At 37.6% G+C, this 24,439-nt stretch overlaps 1 protein-coding gene across 11 annotated transcripts in view; it reads left to right on the forward strand.

The window, feature by feature from the left end:
* The window catches only part of ADAM22 (ADAM metallopeptidase domain 22), a 184,737-nt gene that overhangs the window by 33,803 nt on the left and 126,495 nt on the right, over window positions 1–24,439 (forward strand). The window lies entirely within an intron of this gene.

Below are 24,439 nucleotides of genomic sequence, written 5' to 3' on the forward strand. Positions count from 1 at the left end.
TATCAGTTAAATACTACATTTAAAATTATTATATCTATTAATATAATATTTATTATATCTATTGTTAAGTATAAAGTCTGGCAAATGACAGGAAATGAATATCCATTTGGCATTGAAAAGCCATAGCTGATTTAACAATGTAATATGGAGGGCAAGACTTACTCTAGTATTTTGCATAAGAATATATGTGACCTAAGTTTCTATGAATGACAACAAATTGTGAAAATAATACTTTTGGTATTAAAGCGTCTTCCTTAAGAACAGCAGAAAAGAGAAAGTCACCCTTTTGCTCAATGATTCAAAGGACTGGCTGCATGTGTTATTCTTAATAGTCCCTTTGGATGCTTTGATTTGGGAGTTGATTTCTGTGAGGTTTAGGGTACTGGGATTATTCTGTAAGTACCATATAATTTTGGAAATTGTCATTTGTCTACCTAGAATTTTGGGTTTGGAATAACAGAATTTTAGGTTTGGAAGTGGCTTTTGATAAATCACTGGATTTAATCTCTTTGCTTTGGGTAAGTCTAGTGTCTAATAAGTTTTACAAGATTTTTAGTTGTCTGTTCCCTTTTTTTCAAAAGCATTTGTATCGCACTTCTCATCATGGACAAGTGGAAAGAGACCAGTGCTCTGCCAGCCAGTGTTTCTGAGCTGAGCAGCAGTGGCCAGGAACTTTCCTGAAATCAGCTATGCAACAGCTCAGGAAGAAAATTTGAGGATAGAAGGATAGAAAAGTAGACCTAGAGTAAAAACTAAAGCCTAAGTTGTCTACACAGGGGGACCAGGTACATGGAAGATTAAAAAATGGATATAAGAGGCAGGACTTAGAGCTGTGATATCTGGATAAGTAGCCACTAGCCTCTTGTGGCTGTTAAGTATAAATTAATTCATTTAAATAAAATTTGAGATTCTGTTTTTCAGTTGCATTTGTCACATTTCCAATGCTCAATAGCCACGTGTGGCTAATGGTTATCTTATTGGACAAGGCAGAACAATTCCATCATTGCAGAAAGTTCTGTAGGATAGTACTGGCTCACAGATTTCTTTTGGGGAGCGGACACATATGAACTGTTAGGTTACTGAGCTAAGTCAGTCGTTTCAGTCCATGGTTAATGGATTAATTTAATAATTAATTTTACTAGTACCCTATGGAATTTATGTACAAATTTGTGGTAATACCATTTTTGTTGTGTTAATGTTTAAGCCATGCATTAGTTTACTTTTTAATTAAGTTGTCTCATAAGGTACATTTTGTAAGTAATTCTCCTTTCTCCCCACATTTTTGTTAGTTCACAAACATTTTAAATACTAAAAAAACATTGTGTTAGATGGTGTACTGTAGGAGCTCCAATCCTGGGAGCACCGTGCTGTTCTTTGCTAGTCGGAAAAAAAACACACATGGGGGATCAGAGGGAAAAGTCATAGCCTTTATTACTTAGCATCTGGGGAAGACCCAATAGCTGCTGGTTGGGGAGTTTCCACACTTGGCCAGGTAGGCTAGGGGCTTACCTAGAAGAGGGGAGAGGGAGAGGGAGGGAGTCTTGCTGGGAAAGGCCTGCATGCAGACCAAGGCCAAACAGAGAGTGTGGTGAGGCTTGTTAGCCCTCAAGGACGTGGGAAACACCTCTGTCTGAGCTGCTCGGCTCCTTGTGGCCGCTGGCCAGGCAGATACCTTTCCACTGACTGGGAGGGGGAATTGGGCTGTATCCTTGTGTGACCCTACAGATGGAAATTGACTATTTGGATGATCCAATAATGGGAGTTGTTTTTTCTTTGATAATGTATATATTTAAAGTGTAACATAAATTGTATTTCTACTATGCTCATTAAAATAGAGGTTTTTTTAAAAAAAATTAATGGCCTAGAACATATATAATTAAATGTTTTACACCACACTATATTTTTAAACTTAATTTCATAGGGTGTGAGTAAGATTGTATTAATATGACCTGTATCTTATATTCCTGCTTGATGTAAATACCTGACATAATTCCACCACTTGGAGACTGGTTGCCCTGTTTTAAGTGGTAACACTCTTTGCTCCCCCATCCACCCGACTACCTGTTCTGCTGCTCTGCTTCATTTGAAAAATATTACTCATCGCCATTTAATAGATAGGTTGACTCATATTGTGACAGGATAGTAAGAAGCTAGGAAAATTTCTTGGCAAGTAGAATGAGGGAACTGAGACAGATAGCTGAACAAACTGGCTGAGCAATTTACAGCCCGATACAGAAGGTCACCTCCCTAGAGATAACATCTAGGTCTCAGTTGTATTTCAGCTCCAGGCCCAGAGAAGCAGGAAAACTAGGTGAGCAACACCAGGACCAGCTGCAATGACTAATGACCCCCTACCCTGGCACTGACCAATCAATGCTACCAAGACCCTGAAAGGACACACCTGGAAAACTGATGAATATTCTGCTGAAATCCTCCCCTGAGACCTTCCCTAAGATTCCAGCCAGAGAGAGAGAGAGAGAGAGAGAGAGGGAGAGAGAGGATAAAAACCCTCAAAACAGAGGACTGTGCATGCACTGTACCTCCAGGGAGTGAGCATGCACGTGCCTTTCCTGCCCCTCTCTTCTTCTCCCACAGGCACATATCTCCTAAACTCTAAGGAGTTTCAGAAGATGTGCAACCAAGGGAGCAGTGGGTAGTGGCAGCTTGTCCCTCGCTAACCCCCTGAACCTGCCTCCAAGGCCCCTTTTCTCTGACTTCTCAGTGAGCCAAAGCAACCCTGCCTAGGTTCTCTCCTGTAGCTGCTTCTATCCTAGGCCCTTGTTTCACTTTCTCTAGCTTTAATAAATGTACTCTCAAAATCACCTGGGCTTGTGTTGTGAAATCTTTCCTGCACAAAGTCAAGAACCCACATACTACCAGCCCATCCTAGACAAACCCTCTCAGGGCCAGGTCCCCCTTTCTGGCAATAATACGAAGTTGCTACTTTTGCAGGGCAAAAATTTGACTACTGTCATTTTCATATGATCAAGTAATATCCTGTATTTTAATTATTGACTTTATTTATTGCCTTTTTCCTCCCACTAGAATGTCAGCTCCTTGAGGGCAGAGATTTTCTTTCCTTCACTGCTGTATCCTTAACAAAGAATAGGTGCAAAATTGCTAGGAAGTCATATTGAATTGGAAACCAGAGGCTGGAATTAGCCAGGAGTCAGAGGAGATGACTGTATGAGGGCGGAGGCTGTCAGTCAAAGAAGAGCGAAGCAACAAAAAAGAAAAGATGGTAAATGTTTGGGACTAGCTACTAAAAGCTGTGCATATACCTTCGGGTGTGACTTGAAAAGTCAGGTTCCTAGGTTCCTATTTCAGTGACTCTTTCCCATCTCTCCTTAAAATCATTGTTCTGTGGCTAGCTCCCACCTTGGTTTCTGGTTCCTGACATTTGTAACACCTTGACTTTCAGTATTCAAACACAGAAGGGATATTTATTCATGTCCATTCTGCCCAAACCACCTTACTTCCTTGGAGAAGTCTAAGCCCCAGGACATTCTGTTCTGTTCCTGTAGGAGAAATACATATGGCCATATGTATCAGAGTATGAAACAGAATACTAGGGCTGAAGCAGAATTTCTTTTGCGATACTGGCCAAACCTCCATTGGGCATTTCTCTTAACTGCAATGGAAATTTAAAATTAGAAGGAGCACAAAGGATAAAAATAATAGCATAAATGGAGACTCCTAGACTGAGAAAAATGCAAAGTGGTCTTTTGGGGCATATATATTAAACATAGGTGGCAGGTAGCTAGTTTCTTTATGATGTGAGGGCCAGGATGATTTAATACAAAGTTTATTTTTTCTTTTTTCTTTTTTAAAATAGTTTTTTTATTGATTTCAGAGAGAGGAAGGGAGAGGGTGAGAGTGATAAAAACATCAGTGATGAGAGAGAGTCATTGACTGGCTGCCTTCTGCATGCTCCCCACTGGGGATCCAGCCCGAAACCTGGGCACGTGCCCTGACCGAGAATAGAACCATGACCTTCTGGTTCATAGGTTGACGCTCAACCATTGAGCCATTCAGCTGGGCTTCTTATTTTTTTGAGAATGTTTTTATTTCATGATTTCAGTTTATATATTTTCTTGTGGTTGTGTTGGTTATGGAACAGGAAGATGAAAAATTGAATATGCTCTTTACAGCTATTTTTCTTATGAAGCAATTTTAGGGCTGTGGAACAGCTATAGTTTTTTGTTTGTTATGTTTTAACCTGGACACAAATTAAATAAGTCTATCTGTAGCTGAAGTCCAGTTGCAGAATGGATCCAATAATACATATTTTTAGATTAGAATGGGGAGAAAAGTGTCATTACATAATATTCCTTCTGAATGTTCAGTAAACAAGATTATCTATAACCAAATTACACAAGAGTTGAGCCTTAGGGTTGTAACTTCTACAGGAGGCAAATAAAGAATATGGAATGGTTAAAAATGAAAAGCACAGCCAGTTCCTATTTTGTCAAGATCATGAAGGGTAGAAAACAATTTTCAGTTCCTTCATGGGGTCATACAGTTGTAAAATTTTACTCTTTAGGACAGATATATTAATAAAACCAAACATATGGTGTGGTCTGGTCACACTAATCCTAAGGCCACATTGGACTTTTCCAGAGGTCAGCGACTGGTATTATATTTTATTGTGAAGCATTTCTCAGAATGAAAAAGGCTCAATAAAGACATTTAATTATGCTATTTGAATAATTTTAGCCAAGTCTTTTCCTATAAACATCTCTCCTGTTCTTCAAGAAGTGGGTAATTAAATGGCACAAAATGGTTCAAAAATATTGAAAAAATTTTCATTCACTTCTTGATCTTTTTATAACAGGTTCTTGAGAAAAACAAACCACATATGTGGATACACACACACACACTCCACAAAGAAGCAAATACTCCACATGGACTGTGGTTGGTTGTTTTAGGATGTGAAACATATAATTAGGAAGAAAGAACCCATCTTTTATAACCTGTTTTTTGAAAGGGATTCTGTGGTATAGTTTACAGATCTTGGATGATCCTACTCCTAAATTTTGACTGTATTTTACAGATTCTCTCCCTCTTACCTTCTTACTTCAATAACAACAAAATAGTTTATTTCAGTTATGATGCTTTTTCCCTATTTCACATTGGCTGCGGGGGGAGGACAGCTAGGGACTCAAACGTGAAGCTGTCAGTAGATGGGGTTGCCCATGCAAAGTGAGAGGTGGTGTAGTGATGGGGGGGTTTGCTGGACACGTGGGGGCAGGAGCAACGTCAGACAAGGAAAACTCCAAGTCAGTTCAAATGGGCAAGTCCAGTCTTCTCTCATTTAGGAGAACCATTTGCCTATTAGTCACCTCTTGCTTACTTTGCACTGGGACTCTTGAATTTGCAAGGAAAGTAGGAATCACAGTGGGGGTGTGAATTCAGCTGGAATTGGAAGTTAGATCTGAAAGAGACTCATTTACTTAACTTAATGCTCTGTTTACAGTGTTGTAAATAGAACGTTTACAGTGTGGATAAAAATAAGTGATGAAGATAAGATAAAAATAAATGATGTTATGTGATGATTAATGGATAACAATAGATCTTCTCTGTTACTAATAAATCTGTAACAGTATCTTGCTGTTCAACTAAATTATGGTAAATATTTGTTTAGTTGTACATTTAATACAAAATTATTTGTAGGAGAGAAACCTGTATTAAATAGTTCTTATCAATGACAGTCTTTATCTTCATTTTAGACACATGTATATAAACACATACTCATACACACATGTGTATATGTGCACAATATATATGAATGCACACACATTTGTATATATACATACATATGTACACACATACCTATGCTTCTTAAGCCTCTAGTAAGTGCTAAGAGTTCTTCTAGACCATGAGGTCTCAGTAGAAACAAGAAAATAAGCATCATCCCATTAGGAAGCTTGTATTTTAGTCAGAAAGACAGTGAACATGTTAACAAATAAAGTAATTTCAGAGACTGACAGTTCTGTTAATAGCAAGTGCCTGGTGTGAAGGCGAGGGTGCTATTTGGGCAGTGGTTGTCAGGGACAGGGCATCTCTGAGGAGATGACATTTGAACTGAAGGGGCCCCTAGTCAGAGAGAACAGCAAGTGTCAAGGCCCTAAGGCAGGAACAAGTTTAGCATGTTTAAGAGACAACAGATATTAAATGAAATTGGAAAGATCCAAGTCATGGAAGGTTTCAGAGGCCACAGGAAAGACTGGATGATAGTCTAGCAGAGGTTACTGATTTTTCCCATATCATATGTTACATTATTCACCCCTTCCCCAACCAGCTTATGATCCTTTATTCATCATTTTTAGTTATTATATATTTTAATGTCTTCTCAAAGCAATCTTTTTTGAAGATCTATTCATTAATTATTGTAGTACCACTGCAGTATTTATTATAGCTTTATAAGCGTTTTAATATATAGTGTGGAAAACTATTCGTTTTCTTCTGCAAAATTTCTTAGATATTTTTGCCTTTTCTAATATGGAAATTTAGGATAATTTTGTCAGTCAGTTTTACTGTCACAAAACTTATACTTTAATTTGGGAAAAGTATACATTTTCACAGAATTGAGTTTTTCCATCTAATATCATTGTGTATTTTTAAAAAATTTAAGTATCTTTTAATGTCTCAGTAAAATTTAGTACTTCGGTTTTACAGGTCCCGAAGATTTTGTGTAGACCATTTTGGTGAGAATTGTATTTTTTGTTGCTACTGTGGACATTTTTTTCATATTTTATAATTTAGTTATTGGTGTTCTGTAAGAAAGTAATTGATTTGTGTTGTACCTTATTAATTTTCTTAATATTGCTAATGATCTTTTATTGTTTCTCCTGGGTTTTCTAGTTATGTAGTAACATGACTGGAAAGTCATGAGAGCTTTTTTCTTTGTTTTCACAGTGATTCTTCTTATTACTATTGCCCACCTTAATACTTTTTCTAGAAGTTCCTGAACTCTATTATTTGGAGATAGTAGCATTTCTGACTCCCCCCCCCCCCCCCCAGTAATAGGATTATCTTTGTATTTACTGTTAAGTAGAATGTTGATCTATTGATTTTGTTGTTGTTGCTAATAGTCATCCTAGGATATTTTTTCCATTGATTTTTAGAGAGAGTGAAAGGGAAGGAATGAAGGGCGGGGAGAGAGAGAGAGAAACATCAATATGAAAGAGACACATCCACTGGCTGCCTCCTGTATGAACCCTGACCAAGGATCGAACACACAATACAGGTATGTGCCTTTGACCGGGAATCGAACCTGAGACCCTTTGGTTGGCAGGCCAGCTCTCTAAGCACTGAGCAACACCAGCCAGGGCATACTTTATTGATTTTTGAGAGCTAGTTTTTATTATGTTAAAGCAGTGTCCCATATCTTGTTTATTAAATTTTTTTAAAGGAATAATATTAGATTTTATTGAATGCTTTTCTAGTCACCATATGGCTTTTCTTATTTGACCTATTATGACTTATGATATTAATATTTTCTGTTATTAAAAACTATTCTTGACTGCAGAGATAAACTCTACTTTGTCTTGTACAATTCATTGTTATAGCCATACGTTGCTGGCCTCTCTCGTGGTGACTTTCGAATGGAAATGCACTTCCTCTTTCTATCTGAATTATTATGGCAAAGCCCCTGCTGGCCTTTCTGTTGTGAATTTCCTCCATCTCCAAGTATTTCCCTCTACTATTTCTGAGATTTGTTCTCTAGTCTTTTAACTTGCTACTCTATTCCTGCAGCAACCCTCCTGACAGCTGCTTTGCTGGGCATGGCTGCCCTCCTCCAGTGATGGCTGCTGATCTGCCAGGAGTGGTCACTGCAAGAACCCACAAGCGCAAACGACAGGCCTTCTTGTGGAGGGTTGGGCCACCATTGAGAGAATGCACACATATCTTCTCAGAGCCAGGCAGAGAAAAGGACAAGTCCTTTCTTTTTCTGATCTAAGGTGAAAAACAGTGGGGACATCTACTTTCAGAAAGTGAAATTGGACCCCTACCCTTAGAGTTATGATCTGACCTGATTCACATGGCTTAACAGTACCTTTCCCAAAGTATGGCTTATTCAACTTTAAACAGTATCCCATGTGAAATGCTATAGCCCAGAACACCAAATATATTTTCTTGTCATATATTCTTTCATGTATTCCTGCATGAGATGAGGACTAGATTAGGATTGCATAGCCTTCCTGCTTTAGCTCTGGCTCCTAATTTGCTCTGACTCAGTGCTTGGGAATGACAGGCAGTCGTTTTCAGGAATGGGCCTGGCTGACGACAACAGACGCATAGTGGCACAGCTCTGCAGTTACCACCTCGAGTACAATTGATTTTCTCTGCCAGTTCAGGTTTTCCCAAGAGTTCAGAGAATTCCAAGGGTTTACTGTGGGGATCTGTACCACAAAGGCAGGGTTGCCCAGTTGCAAATTCTCATTTTAGAATACTGCAACTATTTTAAGACAGTTTCCAGCTTAAAATTTTAAAACTCAGTCTCTTTATGTACCGTGTTACTAACTACTAAAATAGAAATGCTGTTATGTTATTAGAATTTTTGCATCAGCAATCATAAATGGGATTGGTGTCAGAGTTAAAAAGCTGTATTAAATGGATTTTTTTTTTACTTAATATAAATTCCCTGAAATATTCTCTTATGCAGTATGGAGTCATATATATATAATAATGTTTAAAAGCCCTTATCTTTATCCTGTCTAATCCTGCAACCCTTTTAAGAGATAAGTCTTTGATAAATAAAATTTTTTGATGGATATTGAAGTATTCATCTTCTTGTTTTTTGAGCCTACTTTGGGGAATTGTGTTTTTCCAAAGAATTGACCACATCATGTGCGTTTAAGCTTTATCAGTGTATATTTCTGTGCTTTTTAGAAAATAATTTTTAAAATTTCTCCAGTGCCTATTGCTATATCCTCCTTCTCAGTGCTACTTTTATTTGTGCTTATCAAATGTAATTTCAAATATGATATAAAGATGTTTAGGAACCTATTTATTGCATATAATTAAACACTTATGATTTTTAAAAACAATTTAAAATTCACCCATTTCAAATGTATAATTCAGTGACTTTTCTTGGTGACTTTACTGAGTGGTACAACCATCACCGTAAATCAGTTTGAAAACATTTTTTTATTTCTCCCTTAAGATCCCTCATTCCCATTTAACCTTAATTCTCATTCTTACCTCCAGCCCCTCGCCATCATTAATTTACTTCTTGTGTTTATAAATTTGGCTCTTCTGGACGCTTCATATAAAGGGGATCATACAGTATGTATTCTTGTGTCTGACTGTTTTCATTTGGTGTGTTTTTGAAGTTCACCTATGATATAGCATGTTTCACTAGTTCATTCCTCTTTATTGCTGTTATTTTATGGTATGGATATACTACATTGTGTCTATTGATTCACCTGATGATGGGCATTTAGGTTGTTTCAGTTTTGGGCAATTATAAATAATGCTACTGTGACCATTCACATACAAGTCTTTGTGTGGATATATTTTCATTTCTCTTATGTTGATAGGCAGAAGTAGAAACATTGGTAGTTTTATGCTTAATTGTTTTGAGAAATGCTAAACTGTTTTTCAAAGTGAACTTTTAAAAATATGGTGCAATAACAGCTGTTTTTCTGTAAGTTCTATTTCATAGGAGGCATGGTGTCAAGTATAAACAGTTGCTAAGCTTTCAGGCTTTTGGTTCCCTGTTCATTGCAAGTCTGGAAGGAGTTCCATACTTCTCATGGTTATTGTGATCCATGCTCTTTGATTCATAATAAATTGAAATATATATTGAACTTTGATACTTTTTAAGGGGTAAGATTCTACCACTGGTAGAATACCCTAAGGAACTTTATATAGACCTAATATTTCCTTTACTAACTGAAGCATATTTCATTTTCTCTTATTTGTTCTAAGTTGAAAAGTGGTAGTTTTAAACTGGGAATCCTAAAACTAGATTTTGTAACTCCCTCCCACAGGCACAAGTCTCCTGGGCTTAGCCCAGGATGGCCTTAATTGTTCACCGTGGCTGCAAAGCCCACAGCAAAGGGAAACTGGGCTGGAAGACAACGAGCGGTGGAGGGTGGGTGGGAATTGGATGTGTCTGGGAAAGAGCCAGAAAGTGATCCAAGGCAGAGACCAATTTTAAAGCTAAAACAAAATTTTTTAGAAGGGGCACCTGGAAGGAATCCTAGAGGCAACAGGACCCAAGGGGCTAGAGCCTTTTATAGGGTTCACAGGCCAAACTCATGGGGGGAGGGGGGGAGGAAGCTGTGTAAGGCTCAAGTCAGCCCTTTTATAAGGTTAGATCAAACCTGAGCGGAGTGGAGTCGGGTCCCTACACACCTTCATATTACTGCTCTATTTAAGCTTTCCACTTTCTGGTTTGTTTTTAAAAGTACAGCCTTAGTGCAGACAGATTGTCTTTCAATTGAATGCTTAATATGACCTTGAGATATTTTTAGTATTACCTGCTCTTTTTATAGGGGAACCTAGAGATTTCAGCATACTTATGAGCATATTATTTAAGTTGTAAATAAAATAACAACAGAATTATTCAGTATAACCCAGACTATTTATTATGGTCCTTAGTTTTTCAAGGAAAATACCATATAAATATTATTTACATAGTTAAAATGATTATTGTATATTTTTATATTACAGATTTACTAGATGAATTGAAAATGTAATTTTTTAGATGCAGTAAATACTTTAATGTGCAACAATGAAACTTGTGATCAATGTTTTTACATAACTGTATAGATACTTTTGAATTTTTACAGTGATTAGGAAACATACTGCTAGTTTTTTCCAGGTGCCAAATTATTGAACTCAGTTAAATTATCTAGCAGTGATAGCAGAATCGCCCAAACCAAGGAAACTTGCCAGGTATACTGAGTTGGGTTCTCTAGACATATTCAATATAATTTAAGCTTATGATATGGCTGTTAAAATATTGTATGAATAAAACCTTTTGGGAGGATTGCCTTACACATAGTAATTAACTGAAGTGAAATAGAGGATCTCACTTATAGCTTCTTTCAGAATGTCATGGTAGTTGTAACCACAAGTTGGGGTTGAAGTGATAATCAGGACTTTAAAGAAACATTACAGTTCCAAGGGAATATGCTCTTATTATGCCCAGAGTTGAAGCAGTCAATTCAAAAGAAACAACATTTGTTTTTCTTGCCACTAGTGAAATTCTTAAATGTCTTTTTCTCTTCTGACCCAAAGAGATTTGATTAGATATCTGTAAACCTTAATCAGATTCAACTCAAAATCCGAGAAGTGATCTTGGTGTTCAGGTCTTCTTGACCATGTGGAAGAAACAGATACCTGTCCAGCCATCTACAGTGCAGGGTGATCAAAGTCAGTTCTAGTGGTATCAACCCAGGGAGAGAGTGAGCAATCTTGTCCAGAACAGGGCTTCTGATAAAATTTCACAGAAAATTTGATATCTTTTCTCAGTTTTAAGCTGTCTAAGATATTGCTGGGATAAGGGTTATGAAACAGAGAGGAGACAGAAGAGTGATAGGGTGATGTGGAAGTGCCTCCGGGCTGAGTTGTATGAAGTTCAGGGAGCTGGGGAGGGCTGGGAAACCAAGCTTCTTTGTGAGAGTGGGGCCCAAGTGAGGTCTTGATTGTCACACTAGCAAATATGGCCTTTATCTGACTGGTCATGCAGGACTGTCAAAGTTTTTAAGTGATTGAGTCCGAAAACTCAGTCTGTTTTCAGAAAGATAACTTTGATAGTAGTATGGAAATTTGATTAATCATGAAAACAAAAACCTGGTATGTTTTGAGCTACTTATTAGTAAGATGCTTTCTTTTATTAGTGGTTTTGATTCTCAAAATAATTCCTGAATCCCATAGGTAGTATTACTTTCTATGTCTGTCGTAGGTGGTGATTTTACTTATTGGTATAACAAAATTGTTTTACTATAGCACATTTTATGAATTAGTTTAGGATGCTTTGGGCTAGAGACGATAGAAGTCTCACCTACTAGGAGATTCTTCTTTTTTGTAACAGTAAACTCAGAGGTTGGGCAGGCCCAGGTGTGACTCCTGCTCTGCTGCTTTGCCATTCTTGTGTCCAGAAGAGACAAAAAGACTATCTTCCCTTGTCTCACTGTAGGGAACCAGGAAACTTATTACTGAAACTTCCAAAATCTTGTCAGCTAGATTTGGTTCCAGCTCCCTGCTGAGCCAAACCTTGGCAAATGGCAAGGTCTCTGTGATTAGTTGATACTAAGCAGGATCATCCTAGAGCTGGGATGAGTTTACCCCCACCCACTCCCTGTCACATGGGAGAAGGGAGGATTTCTGACCCATTCAGGGTTCTGGTAGCCAGTGGGATGTGGGGTGGGTATTGGAGAGATAGCCAGGAGGGCCTGCAAAAGACAACTTTGGATAAAGGTAACTTTCGAAGAATAGATTGAAGTGCTGTTGTAATACTACTGCTGAGCTCATTCCACAGACTTGCTGAAACGAGGACCCTCTGATTAACAGGACCAAGGGATCTGGGTGACCACCCAGCAAGGGGAATAAAATTATTCCATGATGGGCTAGTCTCCTTCTTAGTTCATGTATGTGACTTTTTAAAGGTATTCCTGCCTCTTTGGGGTAACACAATAGACTGACTCTAAAAGGTAGTTTTTCAGGCCAGCTAGGAAGACAGGGAAGGCTTTTGAGTACTGTGATGTCTCTTACATTTCACTGCATCAAATGCATGATATGCACAGAACTAACTAGCTCTACTGAAAGGATAACTGGAGTCTGGGAAACCAGATTTACACCACACTTCACTGAGAAGTTTGGAATACTCAAGCGACAATGAAAAGTTATTTGAGTAGTTTTGTATTCATTGAAGTCAGTTTCATAGTGAAAGTGGTTGGTTGTCATTCTTCAGCCAGACTTTCGCTGTGTAGATCAGGCATCCTGTTGTCACTTGAGCAATCCCCTTCCCCCATTACTCTCTGTCTCTCTCGATTTGATTTTGATATGGATCTAATTCATATCTCTTTAAAAAAAATTTTTCACTCTGATCTCAATCTGATTCCTCTTCTGAAGCTTGTGGCTCAGATTGGAACCAACAACAAAGCTCAATAGAGGTCACAGAAAATTCCATTTCTCACTTTGCTCTGCACCTTGCATTTAAAGTGCACAATAACACAAACTCCCTAATTAAAATTTATCATGTGAATAGATATTCTTCAAAGCTGAAGTGGTGAAATGGCTTTGAAACAGCCCTCTGGCAGTGGTTTTTAAAAGGCCATTTAGTTAACTAGTAACACATGGCTATGGATATGAATTCCAGAGGATTTTAGAGAAACAGATGTGGACTTATTCCTCCCTCTGCAAAAATGATCGTGGGAATCACAGTGCCTGGATGGAGAGGCTTAGGGTTTTCCCTCATGTACACCATCCGTTGCTACTGGGTAATGTCCGGAAGGGCTCTCCTTTTGATATCTGTAAACTAGCCTGCAAACCCACCCTCCCAAGGGCATCTTACCTTTTGTGGTAGGTTATCCCCATCATGCAAAGTCAGTTTCTACATTAATGTCTTCCTCATTAACAGTTTTCCTAACCCAGTGATCTCAACTCTGACTGCGTATTACAGTTAACTAGGGAGTTTTAAAAACTACCAATAGCTAAGTTAGTGCAGTAGTTTCCCAGAGTGGTTCCTGGACCAGTAGCCTTCACCTCATCTTGGAACTTAGAAATGAACATTCAAGATCCCCACCCAGAACTACAGAATCAGAACTTCTGATGGGGTGGGACCCAGGAAAATGTGTTTTAACAAGCCCTCTGGGTGATTCTGATCTATGTTCAAGTTTGAGAACACTCATCTAGTGCTTTTTCCCTCTGACATTCACCTTCTGACAATGTCTTAATCTTGATATAGTCGGGACCCCAACCCTGTACCTATATGCCACCCATCCTCTTACAATGGAACATTTTTTGTTTAAGGTTCAGTAATTAATAACTGTTCTCACTCATAATAATGTCTTTTAGATAACGTTATCCAGAAGGTAACGTTACCAATATAACTGGTTTTGTTGTTATTTTTTCTAAACATGGTTGGCTATATTACACATTAGGTTGAAGAAGCCTTCCTATTGGACCCTATGTGGCATGCTCTGACCTGAGGTGTTACATTCTTGAGCTAGAAAATTCTGAATGAGCCTCTCAGTCAGTCACTGTGAGTTTATTTTGCAATAATAGGGGCATGTCTATGAAACTAGGTTATTTGGGATTTTAGATCCAATAATTGTCTTTACTTTCTAGAAATTCATATAGGAGATGAGAAAAGGCCATACAACAGAAAACCAAAGATAGCAGATTTTGCTGATTAGCTGGCTTATGTACTGTGCTTCCCAGAGGAAATATTATGGGCACTTGAGGGGATCAATGCAGAAGTTTGTAGGGAAAAAAAAATGTAGCCTATACATTTCTGGTACTTTGTATTTGTTTGGCCAGTTGGAGGTGTTTGATTAAATGGTACCTGTACCAACACAGAGGCACCAACTGAAGTGGTTAACAACATAGACTTTGTAGCTAGACTGCCTGGGTTTAGAAACTTTGCCAGTTATTAGCTGTGTGACCTTGGGCAGGTCAGTTAACTGCTCAGTGACTAGATTTCACCACCTGGAAAATAGGGATGGTAACAGTACTTTACTCAGAGGGTGGTTGGCAGATTAAATGGGTTAATGTATATGAAGCACCCAGAACAGCGCCTGGCATATAGAGGTGCTCAGTAAGTGTTTAGCTATTATTAGCTAACAGGCACTTTTCTTTAAAGAGTTACTATGAGGTCAGCTGTCTTAAAGGGACATTCACCTCCTGCCAGTGTCTTCTCATGATCTTGATGTAGTCAGGACCCCAACCCTATAGGACTAAAAGGGAGTTAGACACTGAGATTACTATTGGAGTTTTTTAAAAGCACATGTAACAAGGTGTTTAGTGAAAGTTTCAGAGCCTTACTAGTATTTATTAACTTGGTAAACTCACTAAATAAATTTAAATAACAAATAAACAGTTCTGAATTCCTTCTGGGAAATTCTGAAACCCCCAAAGCTCTAAATACACAGGTTTTATAAATTTGCAGCAACTCATTTGGCATTAAAAACCTCATTTGAACATATACATATTCATTTTGTATTTGTGCCATAACAAATTACCCTAAATTTCATGGCTTAAAAAAAAACAAAATAATTGTTCTCAAGCTTCCATGAGTCAGAAGTCCAGCTCAGCTGGATCCCCTGCTCAGAGTTTCACAGGCCTCAGTCAAGGTGTCATCAAGGCTGAGCTTCCTGCAGGCTCTTTTGGGGAAGAATCTACTTCCAAGTACTTCTGGATTGTTGGCAAAATTCAGTTCCTTAAGGTTATAGGACTGAGTTCCTCACTTCCTGCTGGCTGTTGGCCATGGGTTGTTCTTCTAGAGGCCACCCACATTTCTCCTTCCTTAGTAGCAGCAATGGCCAGTTACATCCCTCTCAGGCTTTGAATCTCTCTGATCTCCCCTTTCTGCCTCATCTTTTCTCTCTGCCTTTCTCTTCTGCTTTTAAGGGTTCCTGTGATTACATTGGGTCTACTCAGATAATCTAGGATAATCTCCCTATTTTAAAGTCAGCTGACAAGTAACCTTAATTTCATCTGCAAAATCTCTTCATGCAGTACCTAGATTAGTATTTGGTGGACTAACTAGAGAATGGGAATCATGGGGATATCTTGAGAGTTGTGCCTATCACACTGCCTTAAACTGTTTAATAGTGTTTATCCTAGTTGGTGTGACTGTCCTTTGGTATATAGATATCAGTAAGCTCACTTATAGGTTGTTCATCTTGATCCTGCTGGGAGCGTTATGTACTATGTACAGTGTTATGTACAATGATATGTGCATATTGTTACCTTCCTAAAATTAAAAAAGATTTCTCAACTCCAAAACGCATCTGGCCTCAAGGGCTGTTAAAGGGATTTTGGATGTGTCATGAAATGTTACTGGTGAAAGATATTTTTAAAAGCATTTATATTTATATGTACTTATATTTATAAATAACTGTGAAATGGTGCATGTGTAACACTCACTACTTGAGAGTAAGACTATTAATGTGTTCTCTAGATTCATACTTAGAGAACTAAAAGGGACTTTCAAGATAGATTCATTATGTCAAAGATTCAGAAGGAGGCACCAATATTACAGATAAGGGAAAGGATGAAAGATAACATCAAACACTATATTATTCACTTTATACACAGTCACACAGCACACATGTGTGTGTGTATGTGTGTGTGTGTGTAAATTAATCCTTAGAGCCTGTGTAGATTGTTTTTCCATATTATAGTTGCTGGAATCAAGAATCAGGGAGACACGGAGTAACTTGCTCAGGGTGACATGACTAGTCATTGTGGAACTGGAATTTGAACTTGGTTCTGACTTCAAAGCCTGCTTTCTCCACTCATCAAAGAAGCATCTATTTGGAAGTGGATCTGGGATTTAAACTCTAGTATCCTGTCCCACTCTGTTAAGATAACTTTTTAATACATAATTATAGATTTACAAGTGCTTTTGGAAATAATTAAGTCATTTTAAAACTTCTTACAGAGGCAATTTATGATGCTTGACTTGTTACCAGAATTAATTTATATTTTTTATCAGTTATGTGGTATTAAAAATATCCATTATTTTAGGAACTTTTTTATCAGTTAAACCATAAGAACAGAGTCTCAATTGAATATTTCATTCTTGTATGAGTTATCAAAAATTATTTCCTTAAATTACCATCTCTCAAAATAATACAGTTTACCAACTTAGCAGTCATTCTTAAGTCCTGGAAATAATAATGCATTTTTCAGGTATGGAATATTTCATTAAAGAGCTCCCCTGCTGATTTCTGTTTAAGTTCCTCCTTGCTGTTTTGGTCTCTATTTTCTCTATGTAGTAAAGTGTTGACAGAAAGCAACTGTACAGTGAGATAAAAATATGCATCAATTAGAACAGAAAATCACAGTGTAGTTTTCAGAGAAGTATTTTAACTAAGACTTGAAAAACACAGCTGTAATAAGTGTCTGAATAGGAATTGCTTCCAAATTGTTACTTATTGTTTTTCATTTTATGATTGTCACGGGGGATAAAAAAGCTGGATTAGGCATGCATATTCAGGACAGTGCTTAGCGTTGAAAAGTAAATGTTAAGTGAAGACTAAAGATTTTTCTGATGTTTTTATTGTGTTCTTGTTTTTGTTTTTATATTCACAAAGAAAATATTCTAGTTATTTATGATTTATTATGATAAAATTTTTAAAATCTTGGCTTTGAGAGAACTTTATGATTCAACAAAGTAACTTTCATCTTACATAACATGGATTCCTTCACAAAAATAACTTGGCAAATGAAGCTTTGAGAGAGATGACTGTAGTGGATATGATTATTTGAAATTTGTTCATTTATACTAAAGGCTAGGAACATTCATATTTCTGTCAGTAGGAATAAATACAGTTTAATTAACAGTGATATGTTGGGACGTTAAGAAGTAGAATGACTGAGAAAAGAGAACTAGGTTTTGTTTTTACCCTGGTTTCAAGGAAGGTTGCTCTCCATTTTGTTTGTTGTTTATTATTTGGTTTTGTTTTATAGACAAAATTCCAAGTCAGGCACTAAGATTATATAATCTTAGAACTGCTTCTAAAATTTTGGCTCGGAAGAATTGAGATTGGTTAGAATGTATGTGATATCATTCAAAGAAGGCACTTTATGCTCTGGGTGTCTGCTTATCTTTCAGCCAGAAGGTATAGAAACATGTGCAGAAAGATAATATATCTAAGCTTTTGTCCAAGACAACATGAAAGACACTGGAAATTCAAAGGCTAAGATATTTAGGAGTAAATAATTCCCTCATTTTTAGAGATCTAGTATTTCACTGGCTCTTTAGAGAGGGGACTGCCGAGGCTCTCTGATTTCCTGACTTTATTTGCTTGTGTTTATACCTGGAGTCAGCTGCTCGTTCCAGAGCCAGGGGAAGGGGGTAGAAGGAGACAACATTTTGATCGGTATTGCTAGAACTGGTGCGTGGCACAATATGTGCTGCCACTTAATAACTTTGTATTTTCAAGGCCAAGCTTAAGGTACTGAAGACAGTGATCATTTCACTATTACTCCCCAGGGTGCCTAACAGTGTCTGTAATTCTGTTAATTACCAACCGGTGAATCTTATAGTATCTAACTTGGGTGAAGAACTAACAGGGTGAGAGGAGTAGGGACAAGCACGTTGGAAGTTTCTATAATGTTTGTAGAAAAGTAAAAATTATGACAGCACAGGGACTCAGGAGACGCAGGTTTGAGCTGTAGCTCTGTAACTTATTTATGTAACCCTGGCCATGCTGTATAATCTCTTTGGAGGTTAGTTTCTTTGACTTTAAAATGGCAAATGTTCTTGCTCTGCTTGACCTGTAGAGTTGTTGTGAAAAGCTAATGTTATAAACTTTGCAGTATGGTCAACTATGATGTGTATTAGTTAGCAATCTTTCATTTGCAAATGACAAAAATTTAACTGAATCTGCAAAGGAAAAAGGGATGAATTGATTTGTGGCTGAATCCAGGGGCAGGCCCAGTTTTCAACCTCAGGACTCTGTTGCTCTTTCAGTCTTAGCTCTGCTCCTCGCCATATCTGTTTTCTAACTCACTGTGTGCCTCTGGCCACGATACGCGGTGTGCCTCAAGTTCATTCCAGTGGGGAGAATGGCCACCCTCTGTCTCAGTAAGTCTCATCGTCTCCCACCAGTTTTGGTTGAGTCACATGTCCATCCTTGCACCAGGTACCATGACCAGGAAATGTGACTTGGCCATTGGCTGAGGCTGATCTGGACCTACCCCTGTTGCTGGGTGTGGAACTGATCCCTCCTAAACCACGTGAGCTGAATGTGGGGAGGGGTGACTCCCCAGAGGACTTTCAGGCCATACTTTTACCAAAGTTGGAATTCTGTGCCACAAAAACAACTGCCCACTGAACAAGATACTTGTTACTTTCTTCTCTGTGAAGAGGCTGTTTAATGGCTTAAAAGTTAAAAAGTAGTTAAATGGGCATTCATAAAAACCAAGAAAGCCAAATTTTAAATGGAAATTTTATTTAATAAACTGAACAGGAAAAAGACCAGAAATGAATTGAGGACAGATACATAGAGTGATCTGGGTGAGGCAGAATTCTCTCTTTTATGCAGCTTGGAAGAGAATCATACCTAGTGATGCTGACCTCCGCTGTACTAGATGACTATTTTATGAGACTGTTTTTACTTCCTTCTTGATCCTAACCCAAGAAACAATTCATATTTTAGAAAGCTGAGCTCAGTCCAAAGGGATAATAGGATTAGGAAAACTTCGTCCCTGGCTGAAATAAGAAAAAGATGTAATTTGTGAAGCATTGGAGTCTTTAGTTAGAAATGTACATGTTATTGCCAAAAAAGTAGCTACGCAAATTGTGAAACTGATGCTAGTTTTCAGTGACTAAGTGGGGTCAGAATGAAAAGAATTGAAGTAGGGAAAATTATGAAACTAATAAAATATTATTTGGGGAAGGCAGACAGCTGCAAGAGGCTGCCCCTTGTGGAGAATGGAGTCTTAGGAGATTTGGAATAAATAAACTTAAAAGAGACTTAGAAAGGCAGAAAGTTAAACAGCTATCTCAGAACAGAAATTGAGAATTTAAAATGGTCTTTGTTCCAGAAACTTTATAATCATCATTTCATTTAAACCTCACGATAATTCTGTTTTACAGGTGGGAAAACTCAGACTTAGAGAAGTTAAATAACTTGCTCAGTTACCACAATCGCAAGTTATTACAGTTAATTAATAACTGCTCAGTATTAGAGTTGGGGCTTTACCTGAGAATCAGGTGAGTTGGTGGTGGTCCTGCCGTAACTCAGATATTTTGTGTGACTTCCTGGGAATTAGAAGGAACTTTCTTCATTTGTGTTTTTCCCTCAGATTAGGTATATCCTGAATGTTTCTAAAATAGTTGTATACCAGAAATAAATAAGATATTGTAAAATATTTGGCTATTTCAAATTTGGGAAGTGAATAGAAGACAGATTATAGCCTTCAAAAGTAGAGAAATCTTTATCTTTAAGAAAAGGAAACTGAGTCAATAGACAAATATTTTCAGAAACTTTGAAAAGAATCGGTCACTGTTTAAGAGCAACTGGTGTTTCTGGAGATGATTTTCAGTGTTCTCAAAGAAAAGTTTCTGTGGTTAGAGAAATTTGGACAATGCTCTGCATTATGTGCACCTCTGGGAGTCCTGTGTGGGTGAGTGTGTGGCACCTGAGAAATTGCCCTTGTTCCTCTCTCCAGTGAGCACTCAGGAAGGCGTAGGGCTTTATTGGTTGCTTGCACCTGGTGGACAGGCTGACACAAGGCCTGAGATAGACCATTTGAGAAGAAACTTCAGCAGCTGGGAATGTCTTGGGGATTTGAAGGCCTGAGAAGCAGACTTCTCTTCCTGGGAAGCTGCTGTATCATCTGCACTGAGAGGCCTTTTCATGCACCGGAGACCTGGATTCCTCTTTCTTTACCTTGGTATCTGTTAGTCTGTCAGCTTGGTGACAAATACACACATGTTAAAGGCTCTGAGAAGCCCTGAGGTAAAGAAACATTAACTCAGCATTTCTCATGTTTTAATTTGTGTGTGTGTGCTGAATCACCTATTAACATCTTCTCGACCACAGTTAGGGAAATAAAGGCACAAGATAAGACCAGAGTCAAATTATGAATTTTGAGGCCCTCATGAGGCACTGAAGGAGAGGATGGTGGCCTTGTCAAATGTAATTTAAAATAAAAGACAAATCTCCAAAGAGGACATACAGATGGCCAATAGACATATGAAAGGACGCTCATCATCACTAGTCATCAGATGCAAATTAAAAGTACAGTGAGATATCACCTCACACCTGTCAGAATGGTTATCACTAATAAATCAACAAACAACAAGTGCTGGCCAGGATGTGAGAAAAGCGAACCCTCTTTCACTGTTGGTGGGAATGCAGATTGGTGCAGCCCCTGTGGAAAGCAGTATGGGGTTACCTCAAAAAATTAATGATATATTAATGATGTATTGTAGAATTGTATACCTGATACCTATATAATTTTATTCACCAATGTCACTCCAATAAATTCAATAAAACACAAAGAACACTAAATTATAATATAAGGTAAAGAAGTCCCCAAAAGTTCTTCATTTTCTTAGTAATGAAAGCTTACTATGTACCAGGTACTGTTCTAAGCGCTTCATATATATAAATGTGCTCAAAACTCCCAACGGTAAACTGAGATTAAGTGAATTGAGTAAGACCACACATGGAGTTTGTGGTAGAGCTGAGTTTCAAAATGAGACAGTTTGTTTGATGCCAGAGTTTATGCTCATAAGTGATGAATATCTGCCTCTTAGATGAATAAGTTTGATGCTTTTGAAAAATACGTTGAATCTTTAGTCAAAAATAGTTTCTTTTGGGAGGGTGATCTTGTTTTTCTGGAGCCCTAAGCATCAGAGTAATTTGACTTTTGGATAATCCAACACTGAATGTGGGGATTTAATGCTGTATTACTATAAAACGATAATTGTACCCACTCACTTCCCATTAAATTTGTATGCTAAGAGGATAAGAAATTGCGTGAGTTGGTTGCCAGGTTGCTGTTGCAACTTGTTCTGATCTGAGCGACAGGCATCAGCATCTTCTGGGGGAAATGTCAGAGCAGAAGAGAAGACCACTCTGGTGGGAAGTCCAAATCTACATTTGGGTGGGTCATTCGCATCTTCAATTTAAAACTTTATTCAGGAGTGTACAATTCAAGGCTTTGGGGATCGTGGAGGGTGGACTCAGATTGAATGATAATTTGGTGTTAGCCAGGAAGTTGCTGATGACAGGAATGACAAGGAAACAGGACCTGTAGGAAAGATTTACTGTAGGGAGCAGCTCCTTCACTTACTGGATACAAGGTTGCCATCTTCTGGATATCAGGGCCTTGGAAGGCAGGGAGCTTTCTGGGCATGCAGGGGGTGGTAGAAGCTTTCTAGATAAGCAGAAGTTTCCTATTGAGGCAGATTTTGGAGGCTGCAGGCCCTACTGCCTTCAAACAATTCCAGCTTCCCGGCACTAGATAATTACTATTTCCAGACTCAGCTTATTCTTGGAGAGCTTTGTATCAGTATATTGATTAACAGGCTCAGATCTTGGTTTAGGATTAGATGGATGTGAGCCTAGGAACCAGTGAACACCTATTATACACAGGTGCTGAGGCGGGTGGGTAAAGGGATCAAGCAGAGAGGGTTGCTAAATCTGCCACATTAACCATATTTTAGTAATGTGGGCTTCACTTGGATTTTATTAATATAATAGAGTCCATGCTTGGATCCAGGTTCTCTAAAATCAGAAAGTTATATAATTTTGAAAGCCCTTTAGAAGAATAAAATACAAAATTACAAATAGAGTTTGATATGAATATTTATATAGAATGAGAAAAGAAATTACACATTTAAAGAAGCTAACAAGTATAAGAAACATTACAAAACCCAGAAAAATAATATTACAAAATTAATTGATTGCCGGACACATCACTTTAATACTTTAATTTACATGTTGTGGTTGCATACTTTTTAATTACCTATCTTAATATGATAATCATTTTGAAATATTTTCTATAGAGAGAATATGGAGATAACCCAGTCTTACCAGTAGTATGGGTGATTGAAATTTATTTTCAGTTACTGATAGAAAAATGGTTTTCAGTTTTTTATCTTGTTATTAATAATGTCTGTTAAATTTGGGGGATTTTTGGTCAAATTTGGGACAACCTATCGTAATAAGCTGTAAGATTTTATGGCATTTCAAGTTTTGGGGGAACAGTGACTAATCTTAAATACTCTAAATTAATGAGCCTCACTAAATGGCTTGTCGTCAGTGTCCTCATTTAGCAACATACTATGAGTTTTTCATTATCTCCACTGATGTCAGTATTTCATGTCAAATCAGTAAGAAATTTAAATCTTTTTTTAGTATGATTATTTGATTAACTCCTCTTCATAATCAGATTTTTTAAAACAGCTCAAGAGCCTGTTCATTATTTTTATTTCTTTTTGATGGATTGCTGCTTTTGGTACAATCTGAAAAATTTTTAACATTTGCTTCTCAATGTCAAAATACTTTCAGTTGGTTATATGACTGTTCTTTGTCACTTTTGTTTCAGATTCCATTAATTTTTTTATCTGTATTTTCTTTTAGCTGTTTAATAAATATAAAAATGACAACAGAATGTGCTCTTTGTATATATTTAAATCAGGCATCATAATTTTCACTAGTTTTATTGAATTGTCTTCAAATTTCACTTAAAATGTTGTATTCAAACTTCATAAAAGAAAAAAATAGTGCATTTATATTTAATACATTTCTGACAGGAGAGTACTTTGCATTTTGACTAGGTGTCAGTGACAATGGAACCCTCTGCTTACAATTTTAATTGGTGACTGGAAAAATTTCCCCACAGCCTAGCTTTTATTTCAAAACAATCACCTTTACTCCCATATCCTTCAGTGTCAGGCATCATAGGGCACATCCCTGTGGTGATACTTTGTCCCTACAATCTCTCATCATATTGATGAGTTCCAGTAGGCTGCAGGACTGTACCTGGACACCATTCGTGCACGACTACGACTATGTACAGAAAAATGATGTTAACCACACAAGTATTTCCCAACTTTACTTTCCCTTTGTCTGTATGCCAAGGATGCCCACAGTTATTCCAGACTGTTCTGGTTAAATTTCTTTTGGAAATATAAAAAACATATGACTTTGTGAACATACTGTTAATATCGGTCGTAGGACTTGGAAGGGAACTGTGCTCAGGTGCTTAGGGTCAGGGTAGACCTCTCTCTGGCCATACTTCACTGGGAACAGATCACTTAGAAGGAGCTGTGAAAGGACAGGCCTTGGGACACGCTGGCTAGAGAGTTCCAGAAAATGAGCTAATTTCAAATGTGAATTATGTGAAATTATCAGAGATCTCCAGTCTGAAATGTATGTTTATGAATTAGGCTTAAGATTCTTTTTGTTGCAGAGGACAGACGCCCAATTTTACTTAGTTATGTAGAAAGAATACAGTGTTCCCCCCAAATGTATGTACCTTTAACAGCTGATAGCTCAATTTTAAAAATGAAATGTATTTTAATAAACACTGCCTTTATAAGTATTCAAAGTGTGTGTATACATTTTTTTGGGACACTCTATATATTGGCTCAGGTATGAAACCATTAAAAGGTAAGCAGGTTGGAGTCGCCAGGTCTAGGGATTTGAATAGTTTCATATCTATTAATCTATTTTCTTATTTTTCCATTTTTGTTTCTGTATGTTCATTTTATTCTCTACCCCTGAAAATT

Source organism: Miniopterus natalensis, chromosome 10 (assembly GCF_054644295.1).
Source record: "Miniopterus natalensis isolate mMinNat1 chromosome 10, mMinNat1.hap1, whole genome shotgun sequence".
Classification (NCBI taxonomy): Eukaryota; Metazoa; Chordata; class Mammalia; order Chiroptera; family Miniopteridae; genus Miniopterus; species Miniopterus natalensis.